Genomic DNA, 25,524 nt, shown 5'->3' with positions numbered 1-25,524 from the left:
CATAAAGACAGCGGCATTTTAAGTCAGTGTGATAACCCCATTTAGAAATTCTATCTGTGGACAATACATACACTCAGTATACGGAAAGCCCTAATTGCTAGGTTTCTCAAAACAGTTCCTCTATTTTCGTCTGCTTTGTTGCTCACATTGCCTCCTCCACTGTCATGTCTGAGGGCATGATAAAGGAGTGGATATATCTGCAGAACCACACTTGGCATGTCATTGTTGAAGGTAAAGCATTCCTAGTGACTTCCTAGTCTGGACAATAGTCAAAGAATGAGAAAAAATTAATTCTAACCAGCTACTCCACTGTGATGGTTCAAAGTAGAGAAGGACGGTAAATAATAACTGCAGCAGTATTACACGGACTGAAAGTGTGGTAAAAATCAGAAAGTCTTTGGCTTTAGGCAGCAGCATTTTTATGTGAAAGGATGGTCACAGTTCTTTCTCAGTATTATAAAATTTGCAAAACTCTATAAAAGAAAAGATAAATTCACATGTAGATTAGCTAATGTGACATTGCACTCCTAGAGACTTTGATTTCACTTAGGTGTGGCTAAATCTTTATTAATTCTTATATTAAACAGGTATGTATTTGGGACTTGGTGACATCAGAAAGTCCTTTCAGGAAGCACATAGAAAAGTTTTTCTTATGTGTAAATGTGTCCACATCAGGAAAATGACAGCCAGTGACTGAAAAGCAAACATAATTCACTTCAAAATGTATGTATGTATGTATGTATGTATGTACGGCTGTCAGAGAGAATTTACACCTAGAACATTTCCCAAAAGCTGAGAGTTACATATGTCTGTGTAGAAGGCCCTTCACTTCTTCTGAAAAAACGGAGCGAACTCTGCAGCGTTTGAATACTTTGGTACAGATGACATTATAAAGTGACAGTATTGCTTCCAGTGTCGCCAGATCTGCTGGGATGTCTCATGCTTAGAAAGCAGACTTTGGGATATTGTTTTCCTTTAGACTGACTTTATCACTGCTATTGAGAAGTATTAAAGTCTTATCCTTGGGTTTTCCAGTAGTTATAACGAAATGAAAAGCTCGGGCAAGACAGAGTTCATAATTTTTCAGAGATCGCCACCCAGTGGTAAAAGCGAATTAATGCCATTTTTCAGCTCCTGTAAGTAGAACCAGTGTGCATAGCAATGCCTAGAAATGACGGTGCAGATCAAAATATTAACATAAAAACATGTGCAAAGCAAATATTAAGGATCATGCAATCAAAAGACTTTTTATTTTAGGGGGAATAATTAAGGGGGTCAACCATCTGAAATTTAGATGATATAGTTTTCCCTACTAACCTCTGCTGTAAAATAAAGAGCCTTTAAGTAGGTAACATTATTTGAACTATTGACACTGGTCATTACAAAGACAAGAACCACCTGGCCTGTTCAACTCTGACTTATCACCATTCAGAAAACTCAGTAGAAATGATTGCATTAACACGTCTAATAAACAGACTAATAAATGTTACTTGTAAGCTGTATGATGGCAGTAGAAACATAGGTGTTCCTGGACAACAAATTGGACATGAGCCAGCAGTGTGTCCTTGCAGCAAGAGTCCAACAGTATCCTGGGCTGGAGTATCTTACATACAATGAAAGGATGAGGGAGCTGGAACTGTTCAGTCTCGAGAAGTAAAGGCTTGGGGCGGGGGTAGGAAGATGTTTCTCATCAATGTGTACGAAGATCTAAATAAAGGGTATAAAGAAGAGAAAACTCTTTGCAGTGGTGCTCAGTAACAGGACCAGAGTCAATGGGCAGAAACTGAAACACAGGAGGCTCCATCTGAACATTAGGAAACACTTTTGGTAGTATCATAGAATGTTTTGGATTGGAAGAAACCCTTAAAGGTTATGTAGTTCAACCCATCTGTCATGGGCAGGGACAACTACAGCATGTTGCTGGAAATCCAGTTGAACCTGACGTTGAACACTTCCGTGGAATCAAAGAGTGGTTTGAGTTGGAAGGGGCCTTTAAAATCAGATAGACCACTGTGAGGACGACTTAACACTGGCTCAGGCTGCCTAGACAGGTTCTGGAATCTCCCTTCTTGGAGGCATTCAAAAGCCATCTGGACGTGGTCCTCAGCAACTGGCTGTAGGTGGCTCTGCTTGGCAGGGGAAGTTGGAACAGATGAGTTCCAGAAGTGCCTTCAAGTATCAACCATTCTGTGGTTCTGTGGCAGGGTAATCATCTGGTTTGTTTCCGTTTGTCACACCAAGCTTCCTAAAAGCTATCACGTAAAAAATCTTGATTCAAAAAACTTGAAAGCACTTGAGCCACGGGAGCTTCATATGCTACATCATTTAGTGGTCAATGCATTTAATCCACTGAATATGACTCTGCAATTACTGTATTCATTCCTATTTGTTGCCATTAAAAAATATTTTCAATATTCCATGACTGAAATCATAGCTTCTGCATTTTACATTCTGCAAAACTGATGTACCTTCACATAATTTTTTAGTATCTTAATGTTTGGTGTTACAACTAGCAATTTCTTTAGAGTCAAGTCTCATTGGAAGGCTCTGCAGTCAGAAGACCTGATCTGGTCTCACATTATTTAGCGCTCATGGAAGACAACCATGCAGAAGGGAAACAGCGCTCAGGAATTTGTGTCTAGGTGCAGCTACAGAATCCACTATCAGAGATGGCCAACTCCCTCCTGTGTTTCTGGACTTCATGACAAGTAATTTCATCCAGAATTTCTGCAGGCTGCAATCTGCTACCTAACAAAAGTGAGGGCACTTGGGATCTTACCCCTTGTGAAATGCAATGCTTAAATAACCATTAATCCTCTCCTGTTTATCCCAGTTTGTTAAAACGTCACTCACAAGGTAGGGGACGAGTCTCTAGTTACAAATTATTTATTCAGTGAAAAATAAAAATGCCAAAGAGTAACTTCTTTCTGGGCACTCAACAAAGAAAGTATTTTATGTCTCCAGTGATCCGTGAACCTTATCATCATGTAATGTTCATGTTGGTAATTCATTGTGATGTGACCAATCACACACATCACCTAATGAAATCAGCTCCAAAGATGGAAAATCACAAACATACATATATAAGATGACTTATCCCTCATTCTTTGGAATAAAGAGCCTCCTGCAACGATATTTTACCCTGTTTTGAGGCAGTGATACAACTCAGACAACTTTGGCTTGGGAACATTGGGTTGTGTTTCAGCAAAGACCATTCTCCAAACCACTGATGCCAACAGGCTTCCTGTTGAGCTGCAGGGACCAAGTGCTTCTCGTGAGGACACCCAAAGGAAATTTTACATAAAGATGCTGCTTTGTAAAATAACTTTATCTTTCAAGACAGACTGCACGCTTAAGTACAACTTCAGGCAATTTCTTCAGAAGTTATGCCTGAAATCAAGTTCCAGCTCCAGTCACACCACAGGTATCAGAGCTGACTGTGCTCAGGATGTTGCCACTACCAGGTGTCACAATAACACTGTTACGGCATGTACAATTCATGTCCTGAAGATACTGTGACCACACTTAAATGCCCAGTGCTTTTTCATGCATGTAGTTATACAAATGTTATTCATAGTTGGAATACATTCATAAAACCGTGTAGCTAGATGTGTTTGTTTAAGACCCGGGAGGAATGCCAGACCTGTTTTTTCCTGCTTGCTGTTTCTTACAGGAACAGGGTGCAGCTGAAATTTGTGGTGTAGAGGGCAGGTGGCAGTCCTAAAGAGTGTGGGAGATGTAAAGCTCCACCTCTCATCGGTGCATATAAACCTGTAAGGACTATACTGGATTATGACAGTGCCCTTGGTACAAATGAACACTGGTTGGGAATAAATTCTAAATTGAAGGGACCAGGTCAGCCTTTGTTTAGCAGGATGACGGCTGGCACGTTAGTTGTGTTTGGTTTTATCTGATGTACCTGATAGCTTAAACAGTACAAAAAACTAGGTAAATTGGGTAGCAGTAGGGAATAAACATGAAAAGCACCTCAGTATCAGTGTATCATCTGTTCTCTACTCATGTAGTCACTGGTGGACCAAACCGCCTGATTTGTGCACATTATGCCTTCAAACAGATCACACAATTGCAATTCCTTAACTAGCAGAAAGCTTTAATTGGTGAGGGTATTATTCAAAGTTAATGCCCTAGTCCACTATATGGACAATTTACACATAAAAAGAAGCCGATGCTGGCTGCCTAGGATGTGATGTTGCCTAATCATATTTGCTAAGCTATCTTCTCAATCATACCAAGGTCTTACATGCAATTTCTTTTTTGCAGTGGAAGCTCATGTGCAGGCTGGTGCCTTGACTGATACATTGAGGAATGAACCAGCGACCTTGGGGAAACAAAACTTGAGGATCTATGTGCTACTGCAGTTTGAGATTAAGAGTTACAGCATTGTAGCTGTGAGCTGCAAATCGCCTCTGTGAATCAGTACAGATGGGATCTGTATCGCATACCACAAGGGCTTTGCACTTAAGTTCAGCCAAATCTGGCTACCTTAGCAGATGAAATTTGGCCAGGGGGTTGAACAACAAACTGATGTGTTTAAACTTCTGGTTTAATGAATAAATAGTTATGAACAACGCTATCAAAATGGTCTTTTTGCCTTTGCTCTAATTTCTACAGTTATTGCAATACGAAGAGTGTCAGTTTGCGACTTTTAACTTCTGTGACATGACAAGGTTATTAATCCTTTTATCAGCTTAAGCCATGTTGAGAGACTGAAGCAGAAAACAAGACTCAGCTTTCTTGACCAGCATACTCCTGTGTCTGGGCGTGTGGATTCTTGGCTACAGTAATAACAACCACATTTCTGTCAAACAAAACCCTTTTTCTTTCTACATATTCATATACATTAATAGAAATTCAACATGTTTAGCACAGATTTTATTTCTCTGTGTAGGAGTGTAGTCATAATAGCTCCAATTTTAGCAGCTCCCTCAGAATATAATGATCTGCTCATGGGTCTAAGGCAATGATTGGTTGTTTCCATTTAATCTGTGCAACTCCTTTGATAATAATGTGTTTATACAATTTCATTAATGTTAAAGTAATGAAATAGTGAAATAGGCCAACTGCCTTCTCTTCACAGACCCAACGCTGCAACAAACAATCTATCAAAGAGATAAAAACTCTTATAGAAAGTGAGCACATGACTGCAGACATTCAGGGCAGATTTTATAGGTGTCTCATGATTACACTAATCTCTTCTGAACATGTGGCAGCCTCCTGGTGACTTGGCAGGATGATTTTGCTGCACCTAGCTCCACCAGCCACTGACAGGTGGTCTTGTTCTTCATTTCACAGTGGGCTACTAAATAGCTGCCGCATTTCATTACACAAACAATGAGGGAAGAATATTCCTAGAGTTATTAACTGCAGGGAAGACCCTGAGATGCAAAAAACTGATCCATATTCAGTCCATATTTAGATAATTTTTCAAAAGAAGGTTGAGTCTGGCCTCCAGTGAGGCTTGGATGTCAGATTTGCTTTAATTCCACTCTGTTAGCAGGGCCCAAAGGCTGAAAACATGGATAAGAAGTCATTTGTTCTAAAAGAGTTCTGTTCATTTGTTTCAGACCTGTTGTGTTTCATGCCATGAGAACAAAGCATTCTCAAATGAATTCCGCCTACAGCCCCCCCTCCACTGGCTGCTTCCCCAGGATATGTCTCACTCTTGCTCCTGGCTCTCCTGGGCACAGCCACTACACCACAATTTGCTGCTCCTAAATTGATTTCAAGTCCCGTATTTTCCAGGAACCAAATTCACTCATAGCCTTGCTGTGCCACAGAGCTCAACTTGACACAAGATTAATCACGAGCCTTACTTTATTAAGACAGGATAACAAACAGCAATGGTTTACTGTCAATCAAGCAGTGGTCAGTTGTCCAGCTGAATCCTATAACCCTCAAGCTGCAAATCTCTTCCATATACATTTATTTAGTTCCTTATATCTTGTAGCATATTGTTCTGTATTATCTTTTATCATGGTTACATACTTAACCCAACCCCTAAGGAGGCACACAAGCTCCAGGGCTCAGCAATGATGAGTACTCAGCTCAGGCTATGTATCATTTAATGCTGGACTTGTCCCTGTCTGCAGACGCGATACCACGTGCATCTTTTGTAGACCACTCTTAAGCCCTGGATGGACTACAGACATTCTGCTCATTTGTCTGGTATCTGAGCCCTCAGCAGTCACACCCTCCTCTTTACTTCAGTTGCACGACTGTAATAATTAGACTTGCTATTTTCCAGGCCCTTTTTTGCATTGCATTAACCTATGCCTCGCTGCAGAGTCTGCATCTCTAGCATTTGCAATACAAATGCACCTGATGTGTCCTGCAGCCCTGTCAGTGCCTCTGAGAACTGTCCCATAACCAAAGAAGGACTGCACCAAGGTCACCCCCACGCTGCAGCCACACACCTGGTCTCACATCTGTTGAGTGGCCTCATGCTCTTGGGTGCACCCATTATATTTCTCTCTTTGTCCATCATTTTTGGCCAGACTTTGGAGTCTCATGCATGAGCAGTCAGGTAAGATGAGAGGTCTGTTATACAGGAGTCATTTGTTTAGAAAGGGATTCACAGAGCTTGAGTATAGACTTGTTTGCATTTACTCTTGTTCGTTCTTTCTTCTGCACTTAACATCTTCCTCTAACCAGCCTGTAACGTTCAGTACAGACTTTCACGTGAGCAAAGTACAATAGATAGGGTATCTACAGCAGCTGCCAGTTAAAGTGAAGTAAAGGAAAGATTTGAAAGGTTAAATGTATAGCAGGAGGCGATTTAATTACTTACAGAATAGGGGGATAGAGAGCCCAAATAGACAAATCAGTGCAACTGGAAGAACGGCACCCAGCAGTCTCCCAGGAAAGTACAGAGACGAGATAAATCCATCATGAAAAAGGCTTAAGATAACTCACATTACATCGCATTTGCTGTGGGATAATCCTGAACACAGGACAGTTGCTGTGGCTTAACTGATGTGCAGTTACTTCTTAAGCTCTCACACCTCAATCACATCTGTGGGTCCTAAGGTTGCAGAAACACACTGGATTAGACTGGTACAGTTCCATAAAAACAAGCAGAACTTTAAAAACTAGGAAAAGAAAATAGAATTTGATTCAGAAATGGAAAGAAAATCACTTTCTTCCGTCTTTTGTCGTTCAGTTAAACTTTCTTCAATACCTGAACTTTGCAGTACTGTAACATATAATGGGAACTGCTACAATAAGAGTGGTAACTGAAGATGTGAAACTATATTTCAGTTAAACTAATGTAAAAAAAAAAAGATAATTGCAAATCTAAATATAAATTTCACTTGTGTGCTGAATGGGGTGAAAAACAAAATGGTAAAAAATGAATAGTTGTATGCTTTGGGAACAAGGAACCACAAACAGGTTTAGTGCCATGGCAAAAAGATGGCTTTCTCACAGTCCTTCTTGAAGGAGTCTTTGATATGCTTCAAATGTTCTTTGGGCCAGAGACTGAGAAACGGTGCTCTGCAAGACATTTGCCTGTGACTTCCAGGGACAGCTCTGATGACTGGAGTTAAATAAATTGATCATTTTTAAGAGCAGATGTTCAAACACTTCCTGAGTCAATGACCAAAGTACTCTCCTAAAATATCAGACCTAAATATCATTCTCTGCTCCAAATCAGGCAACGAAAGGATCCAAACAACAGCTTTCTCTACCCTAAGTGCAAGCTGGATACGTACTTAGGTCAACTGCAAGCAGCGGAGACAGTAGGAGCTACATGGGCAGCAGACATCCATGGCCCTGCTTCCTCCTTTGTCAAAGTTGGAACCCGAAAACCCACCCAGGGCTGTTGCTTAGGTCAGGAAATGAACCATTTCAGAACAAGCAGTTGTCATCCTCACCCATTCCCGTGGCGGCAGCAAGTCTGAACTGTCCACTCTTCAACATACCTCTGTCCTTCCTCTTCTTCCCTTTCTTTCTTCCTGTGGCAGGAAGAACACAAACCTCTTTTCCAGGTAGCAAAATTAATTTTTGCTGATGCTGTTAAGATGCCTTAAGGTGAATCTGGTGTAAGCACAACACTTCTGCCTAATAAATCTCTTTTTATGCCAAACCATGTCCATTTCTATCAATACTCAGAGAACATGTGCCACTGTCCGAAAAGAAAAAAAAAAGTTGTGCTTAATTCACAGGATATTTGTGAGCTGCAAATTAAAAACCTAACATTTTCTAGCCAAACCAAAAGGAATTTTTTCTGTCTTTGCTTCAAATAACAAACTGAAAACATGGAAATTTTGGGAAGCAGTGAATTAAAAGGGCAATCTGTTTAAATCAGAATGAAGGAGACATAGCTGACCTCAAAGATGAGTAGAGAAAAAGATCTGTGTAAGACAGATCAGTAACTACATTAAAAGCAGTAGCTGCGGTCAAAGCCACTTGGTGTGAAACCTCTGACTACAGCAAATTCTATATTAAAATGCATCTTTTTTTTAGTGAGAACTCCAAAATTGGCCCCCAGCTGGAGAAGAGGGTGGTATTCAATGCACTGGAAGTACTAGAAGGCAAAGAAAAGGCAGAAATTAGCTGTTAAGACAAAGTAGCTGCCTGCTGGGTAAAAAGCAAATGTCATAATTGGTGAAGACATGGTGACCTTGTTGCCTGGAAACGTTTAAAGTGTGTTTTGTTAGTGACTTTCCAGTTGGCTGGGTTAGACTTGGCAGCCCAGTACAACCCAGAGGTGTTGGCTGATTGCTAGCAATGTGCCTTCGGCTCGTTTTCTATGGGGTCATTCTGCCCTTTGTGTTGAGAGTAATTCAGCTGGTGAAATGTGCTGTGTGAGGTTTGCTGCTGCAGAACACCTGTGGAGTTTGGCACCTGCTCTGCTGCAGAGTTTTCTAGGGAACTGCGGGCTACCTGGGCAGCTTCGTGAGAAGACTTTCCTGTTCTGCAGACCTCTCTTGTGCTAAACACCAGCATAATCAACCTAATTATTTCTGAGCTGTTCCTCTGCACAGTGGGTCTTTGCTAACCTAGGAAACTCAATTAGAAATTATTTCATCTGGGCTTGTTCTGTTTATTTATTCATTAGGCTTTTGAGCTGTAATGCACGCCATGATTATGAGAAGAGCGGGTTGGGCAGGTCTGAGTATTGCCATACTTTCTAAGGGAACAAATACTCTTACATTTTTTTACTGTTGCAGTGTCTAGTATTTTCAGACAGCCTTCTCTGACCCTACCATAAACAGCACACTCTGGCTGCAGAATAAAAAGGTAATCTGTGCCTTGATACATTTCATCCCTCAGTAGGTTCTAAGAATGTGTTCAGCTTTGGCCCATTTTATCTATGTTCAAGCAAGTTTTCTTTATTTATGAGAGTTTATCTGAGGATGAACATAGTGACTCGATAAATATATGATCAAAAACAAATAACAGAGCACAATAATAGCAGTAAATAAAAGGGAATTTGATGGCAGGTTTATAATACAAAAAGTGGAAAAAAAGATCTTGCCCCAAATTTTGTTCTTAGATCTTCCACCTGTGGGACTTGTACATTTTTATAAATTATCATCTCCTCTGCAAAAGACTTATTAATCTTATTTTTCCTAGGAAGAGATGGAATTTGTTGTGTTACTCATGATGCCTTTTACTATAATGCTTGTGATTATGTGGATTCAGTTGCCACAGGTGGAGAAATCAGAGAATAACATCTGGATTATTTTCTTTCTGTTTTATCTTCTCAAACTGGATGGTAGCAATTCCCACAACAGCAGTTTATACTTGCCAAAGAAGGTGAGGCATCTTTGCATCAATAATTGTATTGGGTCTCTCTCAAACTTGCACAAACTCAACGCAATCCTGCTGCTTCAGCAACCACCCTCTTCTTTCACTTCCATAGACTATCATTCACTTCACAACTAGAAAAAGCCCACAATTTTATTTTCATCTCAGTGTGTAGAAAAGATAAGATGGCAATTAAGTTTTTTTCTATGCCCTACAGGGGAAGTGGATGCAAACAAGAAGACAAAAAAAAGGTGGTTTTGACACACCATGCTTTGTTTACAACACTTCCAGGACAGATACTACAAGCCAATTAAACATCTTCTCTGAGAGTTTTATTTCAGATACTTAAACATCTGGCTTTTAATGCAGAATTCATTAGCACTTTAAGTCATAATTACAGAAAGTGCATCGAGATTCTGAAACGACAACAGTTGTTATTGCAAAGTATTAACTGTTGAGTAAAAGAAGCAACTCCTCAGTGGCACGTAACAGTTACAACTCTTATTCCACAAATCACTTAAAGCCACTTATAACTACTATTATTAGCTGTAAAAGCCCTCTTGGGTTTTATGAGCACTGGAGAACTGAGACAAAAAGATTGCTTCAAAAAGAATGGTGTCTTGATCATCATAAGTCTTTTGGCCCCCGCACAGACATGGTCAAAAGAAAAATGGAGATTATACCAGTCCAATTACCTAGAAAAATGTCTGAAGATTTAAATGCAATTTACCTAGGAAGATTTTATTTTAATTAGAACATAGCAGAATAACAGTAGCAACCTGCAGTGATATCATCAAATCAAGGCTGTTTCTATGGGAACACCACCAACTCCCAGAAATTATCATGTCAGTTTGCCATAAATAGAAAAAAAAAAGATTTGAGAAAAAAAAGAGAAAGAGAAAAAAAGATTAAAGGAGAAAGAGAATCAAGAGGCGAATCCAGTCCTCTCTTTTTGATGCTTATTGCCTACCTGTTGTCAAGTTCTATTCTGCAAAAAAATGTAGTGAGATAAAAAAAATCAGTAACATTTACACTGCTCCTGCCATATATTTGAGGCCTTGAATACCTTTTATGAAGACTTAATAAAGGATTTTATGGAAAACAACATGCAGTGAAGCATTCGGTACTATCTCCCTTCTTCCTGCACTTTGTACAGCACTAGTGAGTGCAAGATTGGGCGTGGGAGAGAGAAATACATTTGGTCATGGATATTTGCTGTATTTCCTCATTTTTATTTTTCTGCTAGCTCTGTACTTTGAAGTCCAGTCTGAAATGGATACAACTAGAGAGTAAGAAAAGTAAGCCACAAATATCACAGACAGAAGCTATTATTTCCCTCCATTTGCTTGCCTCCCTTTCCCAGCAATCCTCTTCCCAAGAGCTGCCTCCAGCCTCGTGCCTTCCGCAACCACATAAATAGAACGGAAACCACTTGAGCTCCTCCCAAGAATATCTAGAGATGTGCTATCCCATTGAGACTCCAGTCCAACAACATTTCTTCACTCTGACACTCTGTGGACTTGTTTCTCCTGCTCTCCCCACCACTGTGACACACTCCCTTCTGTGGTGGCAGTGCCTTTCTGATGAGCTGCCCAGGCCAGTGGCAATAGCTTCCTGGCGCTGTATTCCCAGCTGTAAAATTCTTGCTTGCAGTTTGTGACTACTATTTTTCCACTTACAAGATGTGTGTTCTGTCAATAATTCTTATTTATTTCCCCCTCACCAGCCATTCCTCTTGAAAAGACGCATTATAATCATTTTCATCTCTGCCCTATTCTGGCTAGTACCTGAATGTCATGCCATAATCTGTATCATTTGCTTCATATGTACTGAGAAGAAATTCTCCACTTAGTAGTCATCCATAATAAACAATTATTATTGTATTTTATTTCATTGAATGACTGAAAATAATAATGTCAGACTGGGCAAAACCAGACTGTGATGGTAACTGCTGCTGAGGATATTGGCAGTGAATTTGATGATAGTCCTTTAAGTGTAATCTTTCCCCTTCAACAATTTGATTGAAATTCCTATCTGCATACAGCACAGCAGAGGGCACTTCCTGCTTTAGATCCCTATAATAGGTCTAAAATACTTCAGGTGCTTTGATGGGCTGGGACAGATATCAACCGTATCTAAATGAGAAATATGCCTTTAAACATCTATAAATATGTGATACCATCACTTGTAAAGAACATGTATGAGTTGATTTTTTCCAACAGGACTTATATGAATATTTTTCCTATGTAGCAGGACATAAAATACGTCAGATTTTATTGCTAAGTGCTGAAAATTTGAATAGGCATTTACAAACAGTATGTTTAAATCTTGGTTTCAAATTAGGCTATATCTCTCTTTAGACACAAAGGGCCAAATTTTTATTACAAAGAAAATCTGAAGGGTTTGCAATAATATATCCATATGCTAAAGCTGCAAATCTGCTTATTCAAACAAATCATGAGTCCTGCTGCCTGCCCATCTCCTGCTACCCGATGATGTAAACTGACCCCTCTAAATGAGCTTGATTTTAAGGACTGCAGAGTTGAATGGTAATTTGGATTTGGCTGGCAGAGAACTAGACAGAGAAGAGGAGCATCCAGAGGCAGAGCATCAGGGAAGTACAATAATTTGCTGAGAATAACCAGTTATGTCTGAGTTACCATCAGGAGCAGTGGGCACTTGTATGCAAAATGAAGATACAGACTCACACCTCTTTTTGACTATGCTAACACCCAAGCTGCGTGTGCAGAGTTAATAACTGTGTATGCCATTATGTAGGAGACTTTGTTTGCTGTTTAGCATCCTGTTCTGGGTAAACTCTGAGCTATATCTTGTTCTTCACATCAATTCTTGAAAAAAGAACTGTTCAAAATATGTTCAAAGCCCAGGATGTAGAAAAAAACACGCTGCTTCTTTGCCATAATGTAATAACTGAAGCAAAAGGAATTTCAAGGGGAAAAAAAATTTGCTCTCAAAGATCATAAAGTACTTTTCTATTCCAAGAAAGCGGCAAAGGAAACCTTCCTCTTCAAACACAGTTTGTGCCTACTAATTATTATCTTCAAGTACGCTCCCCCTGGTGGGGACAAAAAGGTTATACTCTGAAAAGTGAGATTTGAAAATGGTATTCTGTTTCTTGCTGTATTTCACTTTTCACCCTAATTGCAGACTAGCACCGGGCATGCTTTCAGCTCATTATTCTCTACGGAGGCCTGCTAATGGCATTTCATCTACTACCTAATTCTACAGCTTTAACATGGAAAAATTTGTTTCAAATCCAATACCAATAGAGAGCAAACAGTAGGTCTGCCTCTCGGCTTTTTGTTTAGCTGTTCAGTAAATGGATAAACATTAACCAGCTGGATAGTGCAATTATAATTTTTTAAGGTACTGTAAATGCTCGCAATAGCATAGTATCTGGCAGCCTCACAAATATTAATGAATGCATTCTTGTTCCACTCATGCTATTAAGAGCGATTAAGTACTTTCACAGAGGTCATGCAGAAAATGAATGGCAGAAGCAAGCACTGAAGAAAATCCAAAACTTTTTAACTAAGAGATACATTGTAAGGCTTCCCACAGCACAAACAGAAATAAGCAGAAGAAATAGAATTAGTGGAAGGAATTGACATTAGATCCTATTTGTTTTCTATGAGCCTGAATGTACTTAGACATCATTTCCAGTGAACTCAGCAAACACCTTGCTCACCAAGATCAGGAGTAAGGGTTTAGGATTTGGATTAAAAACACAGAAAAAAAGTAAACACTAATATTCCCCCAGGGAAATAATCTCTACTAATTATTTTTCCACAGCTTTCCTCAGTATTGCAGTTTAAACTGCATTTGTAAACATCACTCCTCTGTTCTGCAACAAGCAACTCCACCACTTCTAGAAATTTCTTTCTAGAATGTATTAGAACAAAAGTGATGTATTGAGTTATTACTAACCCTACAAGGAAAGGACAGAATTTGTACAGATAGCAAGGAAAAGGTCAATATTTGTGGAAATATCTTCATTCATACATGGCAATGTCTCTTTTAATTGTGGAATTAGAGCTAATGACGTCGTCAAACACAACGGTTGAGGCTATTATTGTAAAAGGATTTTCCAGGGTTGAAAGTTAGTCAGGAGTGTAATCAAATGGCATGCTAAAAGCAAGAAACCTTTTATTTCTGCTCTTAAGCTTTTAAGTTTCATGTATTTTATGCAAAAACTGTTTTTTACATTATGCACAAATGCTTCAACCTATAGATATTTTTGTTACTTGTTAAAAGCGTAGGCATAAATAATAGCAAATGTTAAACCAATCCACATTTGCTGACAGATGTATTTAGCCTTGACCAAAGTATAAAGTAATTATTTTTAAATTTAAATAATTTTTGGTTATGTTCAGTGGCAACTAGAAAGATTTACATGTGCTTCTAATTCAAGATACAAAGGTACAAATGTTAGAATAGAATAGAATCATAGAATCCATTAGGTTGGAAAAGACCTTTAAGATCTTCAAGTCTAACCTCTAACCTAGCACTGCCAACTCCACCACTAAACCACATTCCTAAGTACCACATTTACACATCTTTTGAATAACTCCAGGGATGGCTACTCCACCACTTCCCTGGACAGCCTGTTACAGTGCTTGACAAGTCTCTCAGTGAAGTAATATTTCCAAACACCTAGTTTAAACTTCCCCTTGTGCAACTTGAGGCCATTTCCTCTTGTCTTATCACTTTTTTCTTGAGAGAAGAGACCAATACCTATCTTGCTACCACCTCCTTTCAGGGAGTTGTAGAAAACAATAAGGTTTCCTCTCAGCCTTCTTTTCTCCAGACTAAACAACCCCAGTCTCCTCAGTGGCTCCTTATAAGACTTGTGCTCCAGACCCTTAACCAGCTTCATTGCCCTTCTTTGGACACACTCTAGGAGCTCAATGTCCTTCTTGTAAGTAGGAGCCCAAAACTGAACACAGTATTTGAGGTGCGGCCTCAACAATACCGAGTATAGGGGGATGATCACTTCTCCACTCCTGCTGGCCATGCTGTTTCTGATACAAGCCAGGACTCTGTTGGCCTTCTTGGTGACCTGGGCACACTGATGGCTCATGTTTAGCTGGCTATTGACCAACGCCCCAAAGTCCTTTTCCACCAGGCAGCTTTCCAGGCACTGTTCTCCAGGCCTGTAGCACTGCAGGCTTGTTGCGATGCAAGTGCAGGACCTGACACTTAGCCTTGTTAAACCCCATACAATTGGCCTTGGCCCATCAATTCAGCCTGTCCCAATTCCTCCATAGTGCTCTCCTTCTCTCAAGCAGAACAGCACTCCTGCAGAACTTGGTGTCACTTGTAAACTTACTGAGGGTGTGCCTGATCGCCTCGTCCAGATCATTGATAAAGATATTAAACAGAACTGGCCCAGCACTGAGCCCTGGGGACTCGGTGACTGGTCGTGAACTGGATTTATCTCCATTCACCACAACATTTTGGGCCCTGCCATCCAGATAGTTTTTTACAGAGAGAAAAGTACACACATCCAAGCCATGAACAACTAGTTTCTTTAGAAGAATGCTGCAGAAAACAGTGTAAAAGGCTTTACTAAAGTGGAGGTAGACACAGCCTCTCCCTCATCCACTAAGTGGGTCACCTTGTCACAGAAGGAGATCAGGTTAGTCAAGCAAGACCAGCCTTTCATAAACTCATGGTGACTGATCCTGATCACCTGGTTAACCTGTACATGCTTTGTGATAGCACTCAACATGATCTGCTCCATAACCTTCCCTGGCACTGAGGTCAGACTTATAGGTCTGTAGTTCCCCAGATCCTCCTTCCGGTCTTTTTTGCAGATAGGTGTCACATTTGCTAACCTCCAATCAACTGGGGCTTCCCTGGTGAGCCTGGACTCCTAATAAATGATGAAAGTGGCTTGGTTGGCACTTCCACCAGCTCCCTCAGTACCACTGGGTGGATCACATCAGGCCTTATAGACTTCTGTGTGTGTCTTAATAGTAAAGCAGGTTGCTAACCTTTTTCTCTTGGGTTACTGGGGCTTCATTCTGCTCCCCATCCCTGTCTTCCAGCTCAGGGGCTAAGTACCCAAAGAACAACTGGTCTTACTTACTGTAAGTGTAAAAAGGTAGTTTTAAAGAAATGGTCAATAATATATTTACTAAGAATAATTATCATCTAACATTGAGCAAGTTGTGAATGGGAGGGATCCTCAATTAAGTAATATGCATTTTTAAACTTGTTTTTATATTCTTTTCATTTGTAGCAAAAACAGATGAGCCAAAATGAAATTTCTCTTGCTATAAAACATCGCTGACATACTACGGCAGGTCACCACAAGCCATTTGCATCTCTCCTGTCTTTAGTGACTGTGGCTTCTGGGTATAGAGATTCTGCTCCCTCCTGTTTTAGACTAAGTTTATCCTGCCATTCATTCGTATTCATTAGACTATATATTTGCAATATTATAGGCTCATCATGAACTTGGCTTTCAACAGATGGTCTAGGACCAGAAACAGAAGGGTGCAAAGTTTCACACTTAGGCTGTCAAGTCTGAAGGTATGAGCTGGGGTTCAGCTGTGCAAGATACAGCAAAGGAAGGATATGTAGGATAAAAATACTGGATGTAGAAGCTGCCTGCGCTGGAATAAAAAGGTGACAATCTGTGGGTTTTGTGTTGCTCAGCACAGCCACTCAGAAAGTACTCCCCAGATTGACCTGAGAGACATGTTCCCACCCTGTGGCAAAACCCAAAACAAGCCTTGCAGTTCTTTACAATGTGGTACCAAGAAACCACAGAGAATGGTGTACCAGTAGCCTGAGTATACTACGGATACAGAGGTTCTCCTTCTCTGGAGAAACGGATATATTGTTTGATCCATGTAAAAATGTATTTGTCAAGTAAAAATATAATTTCAGTATACAACACGATTTTTAATAGTAATGTAAATGCATTTTACAGGAAAAAAAATCTTGTATTTATGGCTATGTTTTGAAAAACATACCAGTGCCAGCTACAAATATGTTTGAGGCAAGTTTTCAGTATTTTAAATACTTCAAGTATCAATATCAAATTGGTAGATAATAAAACCCAGGAAAGGCTTATCCTATGCAATAATAATATAACAGTTTCGTCCCTGTTGCACTGTCCTATGTTCTTGGATGCAGCTGTGAGCAGGAGAAGGATTTTGTGTGGGAAACCAGAAACAATGGGGGTTTCAGTGCACTTACCTTCACAAAGCTCCTTGGAGTTCGCACAAAAGTCTTCAGCCTCTTCCACTACCACTGTGCGTTCCAGAAGTGCCATTGTTCCAATTCAGATTGGAAAAGAAACACTTATTTCCTTTTCACCTACACCTGTCAAAGACAAAATAGAGAGAGGAGACTTACAATTCCTAGGCATGCAGCCCCATAGGACTTTCCTAATAAAATCGAATGCACAACAGGTTTTTGTAACCAGCTGCCACTAGCCAGGAGGCAAATATTGCATACTTCAGTGCATGAAATATATGTGAACTATGTACTGCAGGTAAATCGATTAGATGAGATTAATTTGCATAAATAATGAAAGCTATTTTTCAAGTGTGGCATTATACGCATTTTTGTTTAAAGTAAATGCCTACATCTTTATTTTTATGGACCATCACTTGTGGCACTCTTGGCTTTGTTTTGTGCTTTGAAGTTCAAACTAGCGACCAGCTGAAAATGGGTTTAGAGCTCCTTGACCGCTGCAGAAGCAACTAAGGCAGATATTTAGGACTTAGAATTATTTAGTCTGACAAGCAATCAAGAGGATCGTTTCAGAACCATAAATCAAACTCACAGCCACAGACAGATAGGACAGAGAGATCTAGAGCGTGTTTTTTCACGCCCCTGCCCTGACAAGTGGAGGCGCCACAGCCAGTCACTGACTTTCCACCAACCTTAGCAACTGATATTGCCATCATCCAGATCCAAGCAGCACTTATTTTCCCAGACCACTTTATAATCAAGCAAGGGGATGGGATGGGATGGGATGGGATGGGATGGGATGGGATGGGATGGGAAGGGAAGGGAAGGGAAGGGAAGGGAAATTGACAATTTTGAAAATTTCTGCAACCAAAAAGGTTTCCTATAGAAAGCCAGCTGGGCAGGACCTCCTTTGCCCTGGCAGAAATGAAGAAGTCTCACTAGGCTAAGACCACAATGTTTCCATCTGCAAACTGCTTTGAAGAAAATGCTGATAATCCTGATGAACGGAAGATACAGATATATATATTTAGATGCTTGTAGTGCACAGTCTGGTGCACAAAAGGCAAGGGCACCCAGCGAGCTCCCAGTGCAGCCCCTCACCAGGCTGCTGGGCAGAGGCAAGGTGGCAGGTGGGGTGGCTTTTGGCAGGGGAGCAGGGCAGTGGTATCTCTTTTTCCCATGCCATGGGGCAGCATTTTAGCTTCTATGAGGGCTTTAAAAAACAATCAGCCCTGCCAAGGGTGGGCTGAGATATTGCACCAGGCTGCATCTGGGTTTTGAAGGTGGGGATGGGTGGAAAATGGGGCCCCCTTCCAGTTCATAGAATCTTAAAATCGTAGAATTGTAGAATCATAGAATAGTTAGAGTTGGAAGGGACCTTAAAGATCATCTAGTTCCAACCCCCCTGCCATAGGCAGGGACATCCCACCAGATTAGGCTGCCCAAGGCCCCATCCAACCTGGCCTTGAACACCTCCAGGGATGGGACAGCCACAGCTTCCCTGGGCAACCTGTGCCAGTGCCTCACCACTCTCATGGTGAAGAAATTCTTCCTTATATCAAGCCTAAATCTGCCCCTATCCAGTTTATACCTATTCCCCCTTGTCCTACCACTGCAAGCTTTTGTAAACAGTCCCTCTCCAGCTTTCCTGTAACCCCTTCAGGTACTGGAAGGTCGCTGGAAGGTCTCCTTGGAGCCTTCTCTTCTCCAGGCTGAAGAAGCCCAACTCTCTCAGCCTGTTCTCATATGGGAGGTGCTCCAGCCCTTGGATCACCTTCATAGCCCTCCTCTGGACCCGTTCAGCTCCATATCCTTCTTATGTTGAGGATTCTAGAATTGGACACAACACTCCAGATGAGGTCTCACAAGAGCAGAACAGAGGGGCAGAATCCCCTCCCTCACGCTGCCGGCCACGCTGCTCTTCATGCAAGTTCGGGGCGGCGAGAGTTAAATCGCTGTTTAAAAAAAAAAAAACAAACACCAAAGCAACAACAACAAAAAACAATGAAATTTCCCCCTCGAGGACAGGGACGGGTGTTTTTCCCCTCAAGACCTCAGGATTTCCTTCCCCCGCCTCCCGGCCAGCTCCCACCCCCGAGGGGAGGCGGCGGCACCTCTGCCCGGGAGGAGCCCCGGCGGCGGCAGCGGCACCGGGCAGGTGGGCAGGGGGGGCGCGGGGCTCCGCGAGCAGGGAGCGAGTCCTGGGCTTCCCACCGGGCAGGCGGGGGCGCGGGGATGGGGAGGAAGGGACGCGGGGCTTCCCTGGGCGCTGCGGGAGCAGAGAACTCCGCGGACAAAGTTGCTGATGCGGAGCGTAACCGCGTCCCCCGCCGGGCAGCGACCGTCCCCGGGCAGCCTCGGGGGGCCCCGAGCCCTCGGGGGGCGGATACTTATAGAGGGGGTCCCTGAGCCTTTGGGGTGCGGGTACTCATAGTGGGGGTGAGAGAGTCCCCGAGCCCTCGGAGGGCGGGTACTTATAGAGGGGATGAGGGGGTCCCTGAGCCCTTGGATTGCGGGTACTCATAGAGGGGGTGAGGGGGTCCCCGAGCCCTCGGAGGGCGGGTACTTATAGAGGGGGTGAGGGGGCCCCTGAGCCCTTGGATTGCGGGTACTCATAGAGGGGGTGAGGGGGTCCCCGAGCCCTTGGGATGTGGGTACTCATAGCGGGGGTGAGGGGGTCCCTGAGCCCTCGGGGTGTGGGTACTCATAGAGGGGGTGAGGGGGCCCCTGAGCCCTCGGGATGTGGGTACTCATAGCGGTGTGGAGGGGCAGGGAGGGTACAAGGAGTCCCCAGGCCCTTGGGATGACTAAACCCTTGGGATGAGGTCACTAAAAGCGGTGGAGGGGGACCAGGGAGGACGAGAAGAGGAAGGGTCCCCACAAGCCTTTGGTATTTGTTTACCCACAGCAGTGTAGGGGGACAGAGGGGTAAGGGGGGGCCCCCAAGCCCTCGGGATGCGGTCACTCACAGTGGTGTAAGGGGCAGGGAGGGCACAGGGTGAGGGGGATGCACAAGCTCTTGGGATGCAGTTACTCAAAGCAATGGAGGGGACCAGAGAGGGCATGGTGGCGAGGGGCGTTCCCAAGCCTTTGGGTTGTGGTCACTCAAAGCAGTGGAGGGGACCAGGAAGGGCGAGAAGATGAAGGGCCCCCACAAGTCTTTGGGATGTAATCACTCACAGCTGTGCAGAGGGGCAGGGAGGGTGCCCGAGTAAGGGAGTACCCAAGCCTTTGGGATGTAGTTACTCACAGTAGGGGTGAGGGGAATGCCCAATCCCTTGGGATGAGGTCACTCAGCAGGGTGGAGGAGACCAGGGAGGGCATGAGGATGAGGGGGGTCCCCAAACCTTTGGGATGCAGTTACTTACAGTGGGGGTGAGGGGGCCAGGGAAGGTGAGGGGTAAGGGGAAGACCCACACAGTTGGGATGCAGTTACTCTCAGCGATGGAGGAAGTGGGGCTGTGTATTAGGTATAGGGCTTGAGTGGTGCTGCCCTTCTGTTTTTCTGAGTAAAGGAAAATGGACTGTTTTCAAGTGGTGAGGGATAGGAAGAAGTTTTTTCCTAGTTTTTGCCCTTGAAATAAATGTACTGGAGTAGGTCCTCTGGGAAAACGGGAGCTGAGCAACAGCTTATGCTTATGTACCTGTTGGGGGGCGAGGGGGAGGAGAAGATTTAAAGGTTTCTTTTTTTGTATTAATTGACATGGGTAAAAATGTGACTAAAATATTGCCACTTCTACATCAGTCTGGTTGCGCTAATACAGAGTGACAGGGAATGTGTTGATAGATGCTAAGGGTTGGGGGGGGTGTTCTTATTATTCTTGGGATATGCGTGCAGTTTGCAGAGACAGAGCAGCGGTGGGTTGTGTGACAGCCCATGCCTCTGCCTGTGCAGGGAGGAATGGAGGAAGGGTGTGTTGGTAGTGTTCAAGAAGTTCGGAAGTTCTAGAAATTGGAAGGACACATTAAGCTACCATGCCTTTTTTTTGTTGTTGTTCCACTGAAAGTGGAATATTACTGAGCTACAATTCTGAAAAGTAGCAAAATAGATCAATTTAGGAGAGAAGACACTGAGATACAAGATGAAGGTTGATGATTTCAACACTGAACAGTCTTGGGACAGTCTGGATTTATGGGCTAATTTTTGCAAGTACTTCTGTTGATTCAGATTGTGAAATATTGCTGAAATTGTGATAACAGCAATACCTGTTATCACACATGCTGCATGAATAGAATTTTTGAACTGCTTCCTGATACAATTGGCGTTTTCAGTTTCTCCATCCATATATCCAGCAGAAACTCCTGTTTATTTAACAAAGCATGTTTGAATAATCATTGTTGAAAGTCTTCAGTTTGTATCCTTTGTACTGAAAGACAAGCCACCAGGAAGTGGAATACAACTTAATTCCGTGCTGACAGTCCAAGCTGGGACACTTCTTAGGTATGTGTGTGAGAGGATGGTTACCGTTCAGTGCGTGGACCTGTGACCCAAAACAGTGTCTGAGCTGGAATGTGCAGGCTGTGTAGGCACTGCTGCCGCCCACGGATCATTAAGGGACATTGCCCAATGTGACCTGGAAAGATTGAGTCTGCTCTGCCGTCAGTTACCAGCTTCCATGTACAAGGTAGCATACAAGAAGCTCGGTGTGGGACCCTTAAGGAGGACTCTGTAAGTGTGTTTTGCTTCACAGATAGAATGCTTTGGATGTTTTGGTGTAGATAATGATGACAAAATGTGGATTAGACTCATAACCAAAAAGGAATTTTGTGGGATTTGATTCTTCTCCTGTAGAAGACGCAGGAGAAGAGTGGGGCTTAGCAGCCAACATGAAACCCCTCTTGCTGTTGTAGTGACCTTGCTATTAAGTATTTTTATCTACAACATCTTATTAAGATTGAGGCTCCAGTAGGCTAAGTGGCATACAAAATTGCAAAGCAGTGCAGGTGCTTGTACCAGCTTGCAATAAAAGTATGAAACCTGATTTTTTTTATTTTATTTTTTTAAAATCAAGGATATACATTTTACGAAGACAGGTAAATAGTTTGATAAGCCTTGTATACAGACATGGGTTGCTTAGGGGCACTTGCAAAGCTTAATTCATTAGGTAGAATGTTCAAGTAATTGCTAGTTTGTATCTATTCCTGAAAATGGTTGAAATGCACTTTGGAGTCTAACTCTGTGGTTGTGCTTCATTGGAAAGAGTAACATGACTGTATTTATCAAATCATACAGTAAGGCAAAAAGCAACTCCCTTGTTTTGGTTTTCTTTCCCTCCCTCTCCATCGGCTCCCCAAAACGGAAACATAAAGATCCTGTAGCATCTCAATTTCGGTTACAGCACTGCATCAGAAAGAGCCGTGTTAGGGTTGTGTATGTAATGGCTTCTAAATACAAATTTGCAGAAAGTATATAAATATAATTTTAAATCATAAATCAAAACAAAGCAGGAATCATACCATAAAAGTCAGCAGTGTTTGTGGAGTATCTTAACAGAACGTAGTGTAGATGCTAACAGATATTCTTTATACTTAAAAAGAATATTTTCTTGGTTGATGAGGTCAGTATTTTGGGAAATTCACTGTCCTCCGAAGAGGTGACCTTGCCGTGAAAACAATATCTTAGTCATAACAAGTAGAAAAATACTTGCATATTTTAAGAGGTAGATGTTAAAAGATCTGAAGTTGAATAACATGATTTACTATTTTATGTCTAAAATAAAAATTAACTTATATTAAATAGTTTAATGTTAAAAATACTCTAGGTCAAAAGATGAGCAGAGCAGTGAAAGGATTGGCATCAAATTTCTTTGTATGTTTGTTAACCGTAACTCAGCTATAAGAACTGCATGACTTTTCAGAAGCATCTGCCTCTATGGAAGCTTTTCATTTCTGTGCTCAGTGACTGGGGCAAGTTCCATTCCATTATCAAAAGTAGGTGAGACTGGACTAGCTCAGTTCAGCTCTCTTACCCTTGACTTCCATAAGTTACTAATCCTGGATGTGCATGACTGTCTGCTGTGTTATTATGTGGATATTTTATTAAACCTTAAAATTAATGGCATAAATGAGATCACAAATGAAAAGCTGAAGCAGATGATTGCTTTGGGGAAATTATACTAGGCTCTGTTGTGCCAGAATAAAGATTACTAGCTTCTTCAGAGTATAACTAAAATTAGTATCTAAATAAGCATAATAATGAACTATAATATCCAGTAAATTCTTTTATCTAGGTTTTTCATACTCACCTTACATGGAGTTATTAGTGGCTGCTGTGGAGTTTTGAGGTATAGCTTTCTGGAATGCCTTTACCACTACTCTTATAGATCTTCCTCAATTAGTCTGTGCTGTTATGCAAAGTGGTTACTCTCTTCAAAAGACTGAAGCTTTCTAAAAATAGGTTTGTAATAACAAAACCTTAATGGGACTTCATAGTTGCTTTTTCATCTGTGGTCATTCTCTTTCAGGGTTGTCCAGTGACTTTGTAGCCAGGATGAACAGTAATGTAAATGCTGCTATATGTGCAAACAGAAAAAATGTCTTGGGGCTTCCAAATCGGAGAAAATGAGACTATTTTTAGACAAAATTTTATTCTTCTGAATATGCCTACCTTAATTTGACTTATGAGTATCATTGAGTGTACTCATTCAGTATTGCGAATATGACAGCTTTTGGATTGCTTTGAGAGTGAGCACATGAAATGACTAAAGAATTTTCATAGATTGTGAGAAATGTGTTTTCATGCCTTGGTAATTCAGGCAACAGCTGAAATGGATTTCCTTTAGACTACCAGAAATACCTCTCTCTCAAATAAAATCATGAGGACCTTGATGCTTCTTTGCATTTACCCTGTGTCATCTTTCAACGCTGTTATGAATAGATATATAACCCTCTGTGATGAGAATGGTATCATTTTGTCATCACCAGCCCAGGAAGAGGAAAGTAACAAACCAGCTATGCTGTAGCTACAGTGCAAGTGAAAATACCATGTGGAAAGCAGAGGGAAACTGGACCAAAGGTCCCTACAAGATAAACTTCGCTAAACAAAAGGAAAGAGAACTCAGCATGAAAGCACTTGCTCAATCTTGACACCACTCTTACAGATGTCTAAGAAAACTACTCCTGTGTCTCCTCTGCAGCTTATATGTAATGGATATGCTCTATCCTTCGTTTACACTGTTGGCAATTGCAATGTCTGCCTTGATAAATTAGAGCAATGGCTAGAAATTACAGTGCTTCTGCTTGATTCATAAGACAGGGGTAAAATACTTCCTTCTAGATGAATAAAGTGAATTAATGAGTTTGGAGATAGTTACCCCTCTGTGTTGGTCCCTTTCACAAACTATGTACAGGTCTGTAAATGACTCCTGTGCCATTTAACTTTTTGTAGTTACTATATCAAGTTTTACTCTCTTCATTATAAGTAGCAAAAAAGAAAAAAATGAGAGCAGAGTATGGTATGGGACCACAGGGGAGGTCTTTGGGTCTTTTGTTCCTCCTTCACATCCTCTTGTTTGAAAGGTATTATGTTGTTGCTTTTCTAACTGTCATAGTTTTATGCAGTGAAAAATGTACACACACCAGCGCAGCTGACTGTATATAAAGCCATCCTGACAACTTTTGGGCTTTTATCCAGGTTAGTTACACTTCTGTTAGATGTTCAGAAGAAAAGAAATAACACTGATCTGTACAAAATCTGTAGGTTCGCTATGTTACTTGAGTAGACATATAAAGAAAAGAGTAGAAAAAGCAAGTCAGGCTTACATATCAGGAAAACGGAGTGGTTTTTTTAGTAACTTATTTTCAGAGGGAGTGTTTGCTCCTCTTGGGGATTCGTGAATCACTGCAAAAATATCTGTCGAATTTTGCCTAGGGTTTGGACAGAAAGTTGCTTGAATTGATCAGTTGTGTGAGTGTAAAAAGCTTAATACACATTAGTGATGGTACTTGTGTTACTGCAGCCTGAGTGTTTTCAGATTTTAACCCTAAAGAACTAATGTCACTTCTACTGAAAACAGAGGAAAATCTAGCATAAAAAATAATAAGAGGTGGATTAGTTCCTAAATTAGTTAATTGATGGAGGGGGTGGAGTAGATCTCTGCAGTGTGCTGTGTGAGTGACAGATGTGGGGCCCAACAGGACATTTAATGCAGAATGAAAGCCTTTTTTAGCCTTGAAATGACTAAGGAGCAAGCAAATTATGCAAAAGCGGATTGTACAAAATATTCTTGGATCAAGTGATCATGAGTTCACACTGACTTAGTAGCAGAATAAATGCTGCAGAGCCATGTAGGGATACCTGAGCTTGCTCTGAACAAGCTGTACCAGGAGCTGCAAAGACCAATATAGCTGCAGAATGTGCACACTGTGGTTGCTTAGCTGATTTCATCTGCTCAGACTGTTTCACCTGGTTGTTTTTCTCAAAAACTTTGGGTTTGTATCCAGTCTGTCATGTAAGACTTTGTATGCTGGCATTAATCCTTACCAACTCTAGTCAGAATATATCTCATTGTATCTCCTAGAATC

The 25,524-nt window shown here is 41.6% G+C and overlaps 1 protein-coding gene and 1 long non-coding RNA gene across 3 annotated transcripts in view; one reads left to right on the top strand and one right to left on the bottom strand.

Moving 5' to 3' along the window:
- Positions 1 to 1,381: 1,381 nt before the first annotated feature.
- Positions 1,382 to 24,188, bottom strand: LOC128851365 (uncharacterized). Of its 2 annotated transcripts, none has more exons than XR_008448725.1 (3): positions 23,247 to 24,188; positions 17,002 to 17,127; positions 1,382 to 1,707 (listed from the first exon to the last, which is right to left on the bottom strand). It is a non-coding gene; the product is annotated as an uncharacterized LOC128851365 (long non-coding RNA). The 2 variants fall into 2 exon arrangements; XR_008448724.1 differs by lacking the exon at positions 23,247 to 24,188 and adding an exon at positions 18,776 to 19,018.
- WIPF3 (WAS/WASL interacting protein family member 3) overlaps positions 19,131 to 25,524 on the top strand; it is a 39,105-nt gene continuing 32,711 nt past the window's right edge. The window contains 1 exon segment of the mRNA XM_054059678.1: positions 19,131 to 19,159. The gene's annotated coding sequence lies outside the window, so the exon portion shown is untranslated.

This window comes from Cuculus canorus, chromosome 2 (genome assembly GCF_017976375.1).
Source record: "Cuculus canorus isolate bCucCan1 chromosome 2, bCucCan1.pri, whole genome shotgun sequence".
Taxonomy (NCBI): domain Eukaryota; kingdom Metazoa; phylum Chordata; class Aves; order Cuculiformes; family Cuculidae; genus Cuculus; species Cuculus canorus.
This window is presented reverse-complemented; position numbering and strand designations above follow the sequence as displayed.